This window comes from Octopus bimaculoides, chromosome 9 (assembly GCF_001194135.2).
Source record: "Octopus bimaculoides isolate UCB-OBI-ISO-001 chromosome 9, ASM119413v2, whole genome shotgun sequence".
NCBI lineage: Eukaryota > Metazoa > Mollusca > Cephalopoda > Octopoda > Octopodidae > Octopus > Octopus bimaculoides.
The window spans coordinates 23,228,552-23,240,314 of NC_068989.1; positions in this window are offsets into that span (position 1 = coordinate 23,228,552).

Consider the following 11,763-nt stretch of genomic DNA (forward strand, 5'->3'; position numbering starts at 1 on the left):
GTAATATAATTTTAATCTTCGGATTTTTTTAATATGCTAGACCACTGGTTTTAATTGATTAATATCAATTTCTACCCTTATTAATAAATTTTATATACATACATATATATATATATATATATATATATATATATATACAATGGGCTTCTTTCAGTTTCCATCTGCCAAATCCACTCTCAAGGCTTTGGTGAGCCTGAGGCTATAGTAGAAGACACTTGCCCAAGATGTCACACAGTGGGACTGAACCCAGAACCGTGTATTTGGGAAGCAAGCTTTTTACCACACAGCCACAATAAATTTTAACAAAATCCTATTTGAACCCCCCCAAGGGCCATATGAACCCTGGTTGAGAACCACTAATGTAGATCCTGCCATGTTGATTGCTGAATAGGTAGTGACAAACCTGCTTTGTCTACCCCCATCCAGTTTGTCAAATGAAATGATAGCAGCAGCAGTTCTCCAAAAGTGGTGTTGCTGGTGGCTAAAGAAGTCCGACTACAGTGGGGGTGGGGACAAGGACGGCTGGTTTGCTGCATGTTGACAGCAGTGGTGGTAAAGATAACTCTCTACATTGGTATTTGTAGTAGTGGTGGTAGATGCTGTGGTAGTTGGTGTAAAGGGGCTGGGAGAAAATGACAAAATTCACCATTGTAGCACTGATGGTTTCAATCACAGCAGTGGCAAAGTTGGTGCATGCAGGCAACAGTACCAATCATCATCATTAGTGGTGATGATATTGGTTGTGGCAGTGGCAGCTCCAGCCAATTGTTAATTTTGGGGTTAAGTCAGAGAGTCAATAAAAATTCCTTGATATGGAGGTTTCCAATAAAAACAAACTATGGGTTCTTACATGGGAATCAAAACCTTAGTCTAAAGTTTTCCATAAGGTTTTTTGTATTGTTCTCAGCATTCATACTTGCAAATTTATAACAGTCAACTGTCATACTTAGATAAGCTCTACTCTATTCTTTTACTCAACCTCTTAGGTTAAATTCAGTTCAATATAGATAAACACATTCACCCTGTTTTGTTCTCCAACCTACACACAGCTTCAACATGAACTTGTATAACTACAGTACACTAAACAGAATTCCTTCTCTTTAACCCAACACCTTGCTAGAGGAACATGCCTGCTCCTATTATTTTAGGACACTTTGTTTTTGCTTTTAGATGCAGCACACCTTTCTCTTTCTAGCATGCCATTCTGTCTTTTCTACCCAACATGGTCAGAGGTACATGGCTGCTATTCTTACTACTATCATGCTCTACCATTGCAAAACAACAAATGCTACAGCCCTTGTATATTCTTCCTAACAACAAATTGACAGATAGATAAGATCTGTAAGAAATAACCGTTTTCCTTCTGTTGATTCATTTGGTACATACCACACTGTCCAGGGAGTTTAAATAGGCTATTAGTACTAATAACCACTGCATTCATTGCACCTATCAGTAACACACACACACACACACACACACACACACACACACACACACACACACATATACATACATACACACATACATACATACATATGAACGTACTTCCAACCATACATACACATGGATACATACATACATACATACGTACTTCCAACTATACATACACATACATACATACATACACATACATACATACACACACATACATACATACACACACACACACATACATACATACATACATACATACATACATACGTACGTGAGTGCGTAGGTACGTACTTCCAACCATAAGTACAGGAACAAAATTTGCTGGGGGCAATGTGCAAAGCCAGGTCTAAAATTTTTTACAAACAAGGTCAATTATTTTCTCATTTTTAATATCAAAACAAATACAGAGATTTAAAATACAGGTATTATTATCATTATTATTAAGTCAAATTCCACTGACATCAACTTTACCTTTCATCCTTTCAGAGTCAATAAAATAAGTACCAGTTGAACACAGGAGTCGATGTAACTGACTCATCCCCTCCCCACAAATTGTTACCCTTGTGGCAAAATTTGAAACCATTGTTATTATTATTAAGGCAGCAAGCTGGCAGAATCGTTAGCACACCAGGTAAAATACTTCATGGCATTTCAACTGTCTTTATGTTCTGAGTTCAAATTCCACCAAGGTTTTTCATCCTTTCGGGGTCAATAAAATAAGTACCAGTTGAATACTGGAGTCGATGTAACCGACTCACCACTGACCCTAAAATTGCTGGTCTTGGGCCAAAATTTGAAACCATTATTATTATTATAAGGCAGGGAACTGGCAGAATTGTCCCCACACTGGGTAAAATGCTTAGTGGCATTTTGTCCAGCTTTATGTTCTGAGTTCAAATACAGCTGGAGTTTACTTTCCCTTTCATCTCTTTAGGATCAATAAAATAAGTACTAGTTGAGTGCTGGGGTTGATGTAATCAACTTAGCCCCACCCCCAGAATTGTTAACCTTGTGCCAAAATTTGAAACTATTATTACCTCCTCCTTAGCGAAGGCAGAGGTATTGTTTCAGTCGTGTTTGTCTATGGACAAGATATCTCGAGAACCGCTGGATGGATTCAAATGAAACTTTCAGGGATGTTTGGCCTCATGACTGGCACGAACTGATTAGATTTGGGGATCAATCCAGTACCGGACAAGGATTCTGGATTATTTTTTGTTATATTTACTTTACTTTACATGATTACAATCTAACGTTAACTTTCAAGTCTTTCTCAGTTATCTCCCTTTATGCTGTAACTATTTTGAATGGTGAATTTGTTAATTTTGGCTTATATTAGATAAGAATAAACTATTTATTACTGTTACTAAATTTTCTACAGCCACCTTTACATTCCATGACTATCGTTGGGATCGATCAGATACCAGACAAAGATTCTGGATTATTTTTCCGTTTTTTTTTTACTTAATTATTGAGAGCGGTCGGGTTCATTTTTAGTAATCATGTTTGTGAGAGCAATCGAGTTTATTTCAGATATTCTCATTTTAAAAATCGTTTCTGGCTAATCGTTGAGAGGACGTTGGTGTTGCCTTGCTGGAAGTTTGCGCTCTCTGAGTGCTCTCTATTATCATTGTGAACTTTTTTTTTTTATTTTTATTATTATTATTATTATTATTGTTATTATTATTATTGTTATTGTTATTATTATTATTGTTGTTGTTGTTGTTGTTGTTATTGTTGTTGTTGTTGTTGTTGTTGTTGTTATTATTATTATTCAGTAGTTTTATTTTTATAACGTGCTTTCACTTCACTACCGAGCGCAGCTCTGTGTGCCTTGGGTATGTGCTGTGGTTTGCTGTGGTGCTCTTATGGTTACTGTATTGAAAGTGTTTTGTGTAGGATGTGTGCAGTACCCAGTAGTGCAATTTTCTGTATGTTATATATACTTGTAAGTCCTGGTGTTTTTGTTATGTATTTGTCTGAATATTTTTTTTATTATACCTAAGGCGCCTACTATGATAGGAATTGTTTCTGTTTTTAGATTCCACATTCGAGTTACCTCTATTTCAGGTCTTTGTATTTTGAAAATTTCTCCATTTCTTTTAGGGAAACGTTGTCATCTGCTTATTATCATTATTATTATTATTATTGTCATCTGCTTATTATTATTATTATTATTATTGTCATCTGCTTATTATTATTATTATTATTATTATTACCCCTGCCTTAGCAAAGGCAGAGGTATTGTTTTCAGTCGTGTTTGTTTGTCCATGGACAAGATATCTCAAGAAACTTTCAGGGATGTTTGGACTCATGACTTCCACGAACTGATTAGATTTTGGGGATCAATCCGGTACCGGACAAGGATTCTGGATTATTTTTTACATTTTCTTTATTTTACATGTATATGTTAAGTTTCACATAGTTCTCTTGTACATGTACGCACATTTTCAGCGTTGAACATTACCATTACACACACACACACACACGCACACGCACACGCACACGCACACGCACACGCACACGCGCGCGCGCGCGCAAGTATACCTCTCTTTTGCACACATATATTCACACATCAAACGCCGTTTATCAGCTTTTTCATTCCTTCATTCAGCCTTACTTTTCTCATTCATACGACACTCTCTTTGTCATTTATCTCCTCTACCTTCACCTCTCATACCGGCTCTATTTGATATATATATATACAAATATATATATATACAAATATATAAGAAGACAACGTTCAATATTATATTAGATTATACATACATTTTAACACTTTACAGTATACTTACATATCAGTCTAAAACAACAGAATTACTAAAGGAAGACCAGAATTTAAGAGAAGAGAAAACCAAAAGGTCTCATGATATTCATTGAAGGATTTTATTTCAGATATTCTCATTTTAAAAATCTGATTGGCTCTGATTGGCTTTATGCAAATGCGATCATTAGTTGGGTCCGGAACTCTCGTGGGGAAAAAATTTCACGGCCAGCCACAAGTCGTAAATCGCTTTAAATATAAATTGATTTACGATTATAAGACATAGGTGTAGGGGACACAACTCTGCTGTCACGATTTCTTTTCTTTAGTCGCTTTTACAATTCGCCGATCAATAACTATTTTAACAGTTAGATAATAGTAATAGTAATATTTTAATTTTATAGTGTAATTAGGTTTTTGCTTATTAAAAGCTAAATGACCATTTTTTCTTTTCTCTTTTAATAATGCTTCTTGATCTTGTTCTTGTTCCAACCATGTCTGCCTCTGCGTAGTTATTTGTGTTGTTGTTTACTTTCTAAAACAGTAAGGGGAAAGGGTTGCTAGCACATCACCCTCTACCCATATTTTCCCCATCCACATCTTTACCATATGGGGCCCTAACAAAATCCGATGATAGGTATAAATGAAAATCTATCTAATTACTTGTCTCCTTCTAAAATCAGGCATAACTTGTCGATCGGTCGACAATTCTTCATCTTGTGTTTACTTGGTAGAGTGTGTTTGTTAACTTGACAACAAGGTCAAGGTGAGCTCTGATTGGCTTTATGCAAATGAGATCGTTACTTGGGTCCGGAACTTTCGTGAGAAAAAAATTTCACGGTCAGCCACAAGCTTTAAATATAAATTGGTTTACGATTATAAGACATCGGTGTAGGGGACACAACTCTGCTGTCACAGTTTCTTTTCCTTTAGTCGCTTTTACAATTCGCCCTATCAATAACTATCTTATCAGTTAGATAACAGTAATATTTTAATTTTATAGTGTAATTAGGTTTTTGCTTATTAAAAATCAAATGAGATTTTTTCCAAGTTCGAACCCAGTACACTTTTTCCTTATCATATTTCACTTGAAGGCTTTTACTTCTGGTAGTTTCAAAGACGGCGAGTAGGTAGAATTATTAGCGCATCGGATAAAATGCCTGATATTTCTTCCCGTTCTTCACATTCTGAGAACAAATCTTGCCAAGATGAACTTTGCTTTTTATCCTTTCGGGATCGATAAAATAAAGTACTTTGCTCTTTCCCCTAAAATCGCTGATCCTGAGCCAAAATTAGAGACAATTAAAGTTAGTGTCATTACGGAGATTAATGGCAGTTACAGCAGTAGTATTAGCGTCCTTATCTCGAACCCTCAACTTCTTTCTGAAATGGTAGTGGCGCCAGTGTGACATAAAGCGTGCCTTGGGCACTTTTTGACCTGGAGACGGTTACCCTTCTGTCTGTCTGACCTCAGTCAGTCTATTCCAGAAAGTGCAGTAGACAAACGAAGACACACTTCTATGACAGAGATACTCACAACTATTACGAGATGTCAAAACAAGGAAACTCGATCATACGCACATTCACACATAGATACATTATCATCATCATCATAATCAACATCATTTAGCGTCCATTTTCCATGGGTTTGGCAGTTTGACTGGAGCTGGTAAGCTGAAGAGCTACACCTGTCTCGTTTGTTTTGGCTTGGTTTCTACAGCTGAATGCCCTTCCTGTCATGAACCACTCCACAGAGTACACTGGGTGTCTTTTACGTGTCAGTGGCAAGAGAGCCTTTTACATGTCACCAGCACTGGCCATGACTACAATCTCACTTAGCTTGACATGTCTTCTCAAGCACAGCAAATCACCATGTACATGTTTATTATATACAAGTTTTTTTTATTTTTATTTTCAGTTTCTGTCTACCAAATCCACTCAAAAGGTTTTGGTCAGTCCAAGGCTATGGTAGAAGACATTTGCCCAAGGTGCAATACAGTGAGACTGAACCTGAAACCGTGTGGTTGGGAAGCAAACTACTTAACCCCATAGCCATACTTGTAAAAATAATTACTCTAACAAAAGTCTATTGCTTTATTGTTAGCTTGGAAAATTGTGGATGGTGGAGGCTAGCTATAAAACATTCTGTTTTATTTTAATATTTGTCCATTGTGGGGTTTTCTTTTTTTCTGTTTTCTAAGCAAGTTTACCGCCAATTATTAAAGAATTCAATATAATTCATTTGTTCTAGTGTCTTGAATTAAATAAAGAACATAATAAATTCAGAAAATCATTTTGATACCTGCCTGTAGTTAGACAGTGGAGGCGCAATGGCACAGTGGTTAGGGCAGCGGATTCGCAGTCATAGGATAGTGGCTTCGATTCCCAGATCGGGCATTGTGTGTGTTTATTGAGCGAAAACACCTAAAGCTCCACGAGGCTCCGGCAGGGGATGGTGGCGAACCCTGCTGTACTCTTTCACCACAACTTTCTCTCACTCTTACTTCCTGTTTCTGTTGTGCCTGTAATTCAAAGGGTCAGCCTTGTCACACTGTGTCACGCTGAATATCCCTGAGAACTACGTTAAGGGTACACGTGTCTGTGGAGTGCTCGGCCACTTGCACGTTAATTTCACGAGCAGGCTGTTCCGTTGATCGGATCAACTGGAACCCTCGACGGAGTGCCAACAACGTAGTTAGACATCACAACGACCACCATTACCATCATCATTTTAACATTTACATTTCCAAGCTTGCATGAGTTGGACAAGAGTACTTTGGAGTCAAGTTTTTCTACAGTCAAATAACCTTCTTGTCACCTGTGAGGTAATAATCCCAGTCTAACAAACAACAAACAACCCAGATATGTTTTATGCAGAGAACTAGAAACAAACAACATTGTATAAACAACCCTTTTGTTTACAGAGGTCATAAATATTGAGAAACCCAAACATGTTTTTGTGATGGACATCAAGCAACCACCAAAGCAAACTACACTAGCTGGGAGCCATTGTTTACAAACCAATGGACACATGGGAAATACAAACTCACTCACACAAACACACACATGCAAACAGACACATATCTACATCATTGTCATCATTTTAACATCTATTTTTCCATGCTTGTAAAGGTTAGACAAAGTTTATTGAGGCAGATTTTCTACAGTCTCATGTCTTTCTTATCACCAACAATCGTTTCCAAGATAATATTTCCTATGACCAGACATGGTTTTCATGGAAGTCAGGAAATGAATAAGATTGCTTGTAATAGTGTTGCTCATTTACAACCAGCCCACGATGTCAAAACAAGAGTGCACACAAATACACACATGCATATTGCTGTTGGCACTCCATCGCTTACGACGTCGAGGGTTCCAGTTGATCTGATCAACAGAACAGCCTGCTCATGAAATTAATGTGCAAGTGGCTGAGCACTCCACAGACACATGTACCCTTAACGTAGTTCTCGGGGATATTCAGCGTGACACAGTGTGACAAGGCTGACCCTTTGAATTACAGGCACAACAGAAACAGGAAGTAAGAGTGAGAGAAAGTTGTGGTGAAAGAGTACAGCAGGGTTCGCCACCATCCCCTGCCGGAGCCTCGTGGAGCTTTAGGTGTTTTCGCTCAATAAACACACACAACGCCCGGTCTAGGAATCAAAACCGCGAGTCCGCTGCCCTAACCACTGGGCCATTGTGCCTCCACACACATGCAAATATAACATATACAATAAACATCTTTCAGTTACTGTCTACTAAATCCACACACGAGGTTTTGGTTGGCCCATAGCTACAGTAGAAGGCATTGCCCAAGATGCTGCACAATGGGATTGAACACAAGACTAGAGAGTTGAGAAACAAACTTCTCAACCACATATACGCTTATACACACACACACACACACAAAAGGCTTCACTTAGTTTCTATCAAATTTAATCACAAGGCTTTTGGTTAGCCCAAGTAGAAGACAACTGCCCAAGGTGCCATGCAGTGAAACTGAACCTAAAACCATAGTTGGGAAACAAACTTCTCGATGACATAGCTACACCTATATACATACACAGACACAAAGGGCTACTCTTAGTTTCCATCTAATTTACTCACAAGGCTTTGGTCGACCCAGGGTTATAGTAGAAGACAACTAACCAAGGTTCTACACAGTGGGACTGAACCTGAGACCATGTAGTTAAGAAACAAATTTTTTAACCACACGCCCATGTGTGTGCCTATACTGCATAAAAGAACTATATACATTGGCAGCCACATACAACCCCAGATAATGTTATTACAAGTAGTGAGTACCCACCAAAGTCACTCATGATCTCATGATCCTCTTCAACCTTATGTTATCAGCAGTTATTGTTATCTAAAAGGTTCCACCATATAATGACCACAATACACAGCTTGCACTGTTTTTAACCCCTTAGCATTTGAACCAACTATATCAGGTCCAAATATTCTACTTGTTTTACATTCAAACCAGCCAGATCCAGCCTCTCATACCTACCCTACAATGTCATTCTAAAAGTAAACAACCACAGCAATAAAATCTCAAAGCTACAAGATGACGCATGATTAATTCAAAAGATTATGAATACAAAAGCATTGTCATGCCTGAATACAAGATTCCTTACAAGTGACAGCAGTATGTCATCTAGCCAGGGATCCAAGATCTCCTTCAAGAGATAGCATTAGGTGGTTGCAGTCACTTTAACCCCTTCAGGCACCCTGGCTGGGCTAACAAGTCTGACCCCAATGATACCAGCCCACAACATGACTCCTCCACCGTTGTTTACATCATAAATGTTGGTGACACTCATCTCCAAAACAGACCCAACCATTTGCCCAACTGTCAGGTCAATCAAGGGTCACTCTGGTTTCGTCAGTGAACAGAATACAACTCATGTCTAACGTCATGTACTTTTGGGCCCATTGAAGCCTCAAACTCCTGTAATGGGACATTAAAGGAGGCAGTTTCAGGGGTTCTTGCATGGAAGCCATGGTTCTGAGGATGCAATTTCTGATAGCTTTTTGGTACATGAGGAGGTCCAGAGGCAGTGAAAATAGCTTTGCTTGTTTGTCCAGGTTTCCATACATAACTTGTAGCCAATATTCCTTAAATCCTTAGCTGTCAGAGTCTTGGAGGTCCCACAATCGGATCGTTTCTTCCTTGGCAGAGTGTCCATCAGGAATTGTCTAACCATGTCCACATGACAACCTAACTCCTCTGCAATGACATGAACTCTCTATACCAACTCTCCAATCCACCCGGACCACTGCCACACATTCACCATCCGCACGTTCCAACATCCTCATTGATTCCGACAAGGACACACAACCTCGCAAGTTCAAAGTCAAATTTACATAATTTTGTGGTTTTAAACTTCAGCATTTTCCTTGATGATGACAGACTTTTCTCCATCATTAAGGCCTTTTCCACATCCCATTATTCTTAGAGAGGAGAGACGCTATTAGCATGGTCCACCCAAAAACTGAAGAATCTAAAATAAAAAAGGACATTATACAGAATAATGAAAACATAATGGTGTTGCCATAGTGTGAAAACCAGCAGGGAAAAGTCTTATCAAAATCGATTCACAGAAAACAGAGAAATCCTAAATTTCACTCCTAAGCTATTAGCATGGTTTTGGGTGTACAAGTTTGTCTACAAGTGCCTGTGAATCAGCAATCACATTTACAAGTGCTGGTGTGCGCAATTCTAGTGCGAGTGAAAGTGATTCAGAAAACGATTATAATATTTTTTATCATAAATGATCTTGACATTCTTTTTACTTTACATAAAATATTCTTTACATTCTACTGTTGCTTTATTGCCATTTATTTATGAATATTATAAATTTTACAGGTAAAATATTTTTCTGGGAATGAATTACGATTTATAACATTGCTACTATGAGAAATTATTGCTCTGCTTTACAAGCAGTCTCTGGGAACAAATTAACTTGTATATCAAAGCATTATTGTATGCTAATATTTCCACATGACCAGACTGGAAACAAACGACACTGCTTGCATGATGGTGACACTCATTTACAATTATCACACAATGTCAAGGTACACACAAGCAGATGCATGCAATTATAGGTGCCACACAGTGGGGCTGAACCTGAAATTATGTGGTTGGAAAGCAAATTTATCACACAGCCATGCCTGCACCTACATACTCACATGAATATATACATATAAACACATGAATATATACATATAAACACATACATACATACACACACATGCTTGTATATGGTGCTTAATTATTGCAGCTTTTTTCAACAAATTTTATTCAACAAAAACAACAATATTTAACAAAAACATCCTTAAATGACAGTCTGACTGTCTGCCAAGCAAATGGGAAGCAGTAATTGAAGTAGATGGTGAATATGCTCCAGAAAAATCATTTAAAGATGTTTTTGTTGGAAAAAAAAGCCACAATAATTATGCAACAACACAATACATATACCGTTTGCATGCATGTGTGTGCATACTCTCTTTACTCTTTTACTTGTTTCAGTCTTTTGACTGTGGCCATGCTGGAGCACCGCCTTTCGTCGAGCAAATCGACCCCAGGACTTATTCTTTAGAAGCCTAGAACTTATTCAATTGGTCTCTTTTGCCGAACCGCTAAGTTACAGGGACATAAACACACCAGCATTGGTTGCCAAGAGATGTTGGGGGGACAAACACATACATATATATATACATATATACGATGGGCTTCTTTCAGTTTCCGTCTACCAAATCCACTCACAAGGCTTTGGTCGGCCCGAGGCTATAGTAGAAGACACTTGCCCAAGATTCCATGCAGTGGGACTGAACCCGGGACCATGTGGTTGGTAAGCAAGCTACTTACCACACCACCACTCCTACACACACACACACATATACGTGAGGCTCCTTTTGGTTCCTGTTTACCAAATCCACTTGCAAGTTTAAGGTCAGCCCAGAGCTATAGAAGAAGACACTTGCCCAAGATGCCATGCAGTAGAACTGAACCTAAAACCACATGACTGGCAAACTTCTTAATCACACAGCTATGCCTGGACCTGTGAAATCCCTTCAATTCTATTTTATTTATAATGAATTTTTATTTAAAAATATTATCTACAGCTTAACCCTATTGCATTCAGATTGCAGTGAAATGTAACGTTTGTACAGGGTTGGCCAAAAGTCACCTGACAGTAAATCAAAACCATTTAATTCCAAGATTTATTTATATTTAACAACTGAATGAATTTAATAAAAGCATCTAAATATGAAACATGAAAATTGTTCAAATTGAAGTCCTTCTTGAGCAACACATTTTCCCATTCAAGTCAATACAGAATTACAGATAGTATTTATGGAATTTTGATTTTCTGTCGGGTGACTTTTGGCCAAACCTATATATTCACATTGTTTAAAATTAATTGTGTATCATCATATAGTTTTGAGATTTTGATGATGTGATTCATTTTTTTTTTCTTTCATTTGTTTCAATCATTAAACTGTGGCCATACTGCAGCACCACCTTGAAGAATTTTAGTCAGATGAATCAACCCCATTAC